The sequence below is a fragment of the Cebus imitator genome, unplaced genomic scaffold (genome assembly GCF_001604975.1).
Source record: "Cebus imitator isolate Cc_AM_T3 unplaced genomic scaffold, Cebus_imitator-1.0 Scaffold69, whole genome shotgun sequence".
In the NCBI taxonomy this organism is placed as follows: Eukaryota; Metazoa; Chordata; class Mammalia; order Primates; family Cebidae; genus Cebus; species Cebus imitator.
In genome coordinates, this window is record NW_016107384.1 from 2,204,623 (window position 1) to 2,208,606 (window position 3,984).

Sequence of the window (3,984 nt, forward strand, 5' to 3'; positions counted from 1 at the left end):
TTTGAGACAAGGTCTCACTCTGTCGCCCAGGCTGTAGTGCAGTGATGCGATCTCAGCTCACTGCAGCCTTGACTTCTTGGGCTCAAACGATCCTCCCACCTTAGCCTCCCAAGTAGCTGAGACTACTACAGGCATGCACCTGCACGCCCGGCTAATTATTATTATTATTATTTTGTATTTTTAGTATAGGCAGGTCCTTACCACATTGCTCTGGCTGGTCAATTTCTGGGCTCAAGTAATCCGCCTGTCTCGGCCTCCCATAGTGCTGGGCTTAGAAGCGTGAGCCACTAGGCCTGGCTGAAGTAAATACCTGAATAAAGAGCGTGAGCTGTGTGGCTGTCCAGGAAGGATGGACCAGGCGGTCTTCAGTGAGTGCAGAGGCCCTGAGAAGGAAGCACTCTCAGGAACAGCAGGGAGTCAGCGTGGGGGAGGTCGTATGAATCAGGGGAGTAATAGGAAATGAAGTCAGAGGTAACATAACGCCAGATCAATGCTGAGACCTTAGGAACTGATTTTGACAATATTTAGTAAATTTCCCTTGAAAATCTCACTCAATTTCTATTGCTTTAAGACATACTTTTGAAGGAACTTTAGGTCCCAGCCTTGAGTGGGCCCCAGGAGCTCGTGTGAAGCTGTGTCCCAGTCCTGAAGGTTACAGAAGTTCCCTCCACAAAGTGGCTGATCAAGCTGCTTGTTTTCCCAAAGCAACGGAGTACAGACCCGTATGAAAAGACAGGAAATAGGTTTCTTTGGCCACCTTTTATGTATAAATGTGCCCTACTCCATCCTCCCCCAACCCACGCCCAACTCCTATCCTCAGCTTCTTCACTAAATTCCAAGTGAATTGCCCTGGTGATGTCTGCTACATTTTTTCTGTATTACAAATTTCATTGTTTACACCTCTGGGAAAAATGGACCCCACCCTTATGAGTTATGAGCTGTGGCTCAGACCTTCAATTCTTTTTATGGTCAAGCTTTTGGGTGTTGGCCCACCTACAACCACCTGTAATGGGAAAAAACAAGTCATTAATACATTAAAGGACTTTTTGTCATCCTGGAAGGTTACTGAACTTATATTCAAACAAACAGAAATCCTCAAAGTATAATAGCTGCCACTGTGAAAAGCAGATTACTAAGCTGAATAGATCATTGGTCTAAGAAAGGTGTGGAAAAAAAATCATGTCCTTTGCAGCGACACAGATGCAGCTGGAGGTTATTATCCTAAGTGAATTAGTGCAGGAAGAGAAAACCAAATGCTATGTGTTATCACTTCTAAGTGGGAGCTAAACACGGGGCCACATGGACATAAAGATGGGAACAGTAGACACTGGGGACTAGAGAAGGGATAGTGAGGGAAGGGGGCAAAGACTGGAAAACTAGCTCCTGGTACTATGCTCACTGCCTGGGTGACAGGCTCCAGGATACTCCAAACCACGACATCACGCAATACACCCTTGTCGCAAAAGTGCACACATACCCCCTGAATCTAGTACTTGACTATGTTGTCTTGGAACCTGGAGCTAGGTCCTGCAAAAAGCATGGGAATGTAAAGATGCAGTTCTGAACTGTAAGAGGTTATATTCTAAAATAAAATGTCTTAGACCTCTGAGAATGTAGGGATATTTATGAAGATTAACGTTTTCCTGTTGGCATATGATATTTTCCAGCAGAACAACAACAAAAAATGCAAAGCTTCCCTCACATTTTTGTTTTAAGCCTTTAGAGACTATATTTATTATCTTGAACAGAATATAATTTTGAAGTCATATTGGCAAATTGTCAAGTTATCTGTGAGTACAAATTATAAAATAGTGGATTTAAAACCAGACCAGGCAGTGGCTCATGCCTGTATTCCCAGCACTTTGAGAAGCTGAGGCAGGCGGATCCCCTGAGGTAAGGAGTTTGAGACCAGCCTGGCCAACATGGTAAAACCCCATCTCTACTAAAAATGCAAAAATTAGCCAGGCATGGTGGTGCTTGCCTGTAATCCCAGCTACTCAGGAGGCTGAGGCAGAGGCTGCAGTGAGTCCAGATAGTGCCAGTGTACTCCAGTCTGGGTGACAGCAGTACAGCATCTCAAAAACAAAACAAAACAAAACAGAACAAAACAAAACAAAGCAAAACACATGAGTTTTCATTGATGACTTTTTTCTTTCCAGACTTGAATTGGCTTCTGGGGGCCCATATAGAGTAGAGGGTGACTTTCTGTAAGTGAACTTGCCAACCTCTCTAGAGCAGGCCCCTCTGCTCCACTCAGAAAAATGTATCACATGCAGGTTACTTCAAGATCCTAGCTGCTTCTGCTACTAGGATCTGACAGTTCTTTGGGATAAGGACATTTTTTGCTGTTATTGATCTCTAAACTCTTAGACTATAAGAGCTAGAAGTGACCTTTAAGGTCATTTAGTCCAACTGTTCCTTTTATACTTAAAGCAAGTCTGTAACATCCCTGCCAAGGGCTCCAGCAATTTTGGTCAAACCCCTCTATCTAGTGTTTACACTTAGGAATAATATTAGGTGAGAACAAAGACCCTGATTCCATTTACTGAGGAAGGCCTTTGTGCAGGAGGTAATTTTTGGTGTGGTTAATATATTCAATTTAAATGTCATTCAGTTCAATTAAAAAAGATGAAAAAGAAACTTGGCTAATGCTTTTTTTTTTTTTTTTTTTTTTTTTTTGCCAAATGAAACAATATTGTGGATGAATAATCAAGAATATTTCTTTGGAATACAGATAAATGGTAAACACTAATCCTAAATATCCATCATATTTCCCATCCTAATTAAAAAAATCCCAAATGCCAGACCACAATAGCAAAATGCTTAATAGTGCTGCCCACCCCAGTAAGCCATCATGCCTTGTCTCCACCAACACAAACAGATTTTATGGCCCAGTCTTTACATGAATCACTTTGTGAAAATGATAGCAAATGTAATAACCCCAGACAGCTGCAATTATCTAAATGTCTCCCTATTAGCCATTTGAATGGCTGAAGCCTTATAATCAAATTAGAGTGAATGCTAATTGAAATCTAATAGAGCTTACATCCATGTGATTAGATATCAGAATTTGATTCCAATATTGTTAAATTACAGACAGGGCCCATCAAGTCACACTAAAATGCGGTAACCTCAATGACAGAAGGAGATGGATTCTTTCAATAAAGAGATCAAGCTGGAACCGGTTTTTATGGTGTTACCGCCACCTACTGATACTTAGTGGAACAGCAAAGACACCTTTTCCTTTGACGTGGGCACAACTATTTTGTTCTTTTTATGTCTTTGTTGAGACAGTACAATTGCTGGGTTGCAATCACTTTCAAGACAATTTGTCTAAATATACATTTACAAATTTATGAGATTTAGACAAATTGTCTTGAAAGTGATTGTGCTAATTTACACTCTTTTTTTTTTTAGGCTGAGTCTGGCTCTGTCGCCCAGGCTGGAGTGCAGTGGCATGATCTTAGCTCACTGCAACCTCTGATCCCTGGGTTCAAGCGATTTACCTGCCTCAGCCTCTTGAGTAGCTGAGATTACGAGCATGCCCCATCACACCCAGCTGATTTTTGTATTTTTAGTAGAGATGGGTTTCACCATATTGGTCAGGCTAGTCTTGAACTCCTGACCTTGTGATCTGCCCACCTTGGCCTCCCAAAGTGCTGGGATTACAGGCATGAGCCACCACACCCAGACTAGCTAATTTACACTCTTAAATATAATTTCTGTTTACAGATTTTAACTTTTTAACGAAGTGGTAACTGTTTTCATAGAGAAGCTTTACTTTTTGTTGTCGTTTTTAAATAGTTTCAACTTTTATTTTGGATTCAGGGAGTGCATGTGCAGGTTTGTTACATGGGTACATTGCTTGATGTTGCGGTGTGGGGTACAAATGATCTTGTCACCCCAGGTAGTGAGTACAGTACCCAATAGGTAGTTTTTCTATTCTTGCCCCCTTCCCACCTCACTGCTCCAGTAGTACCATGT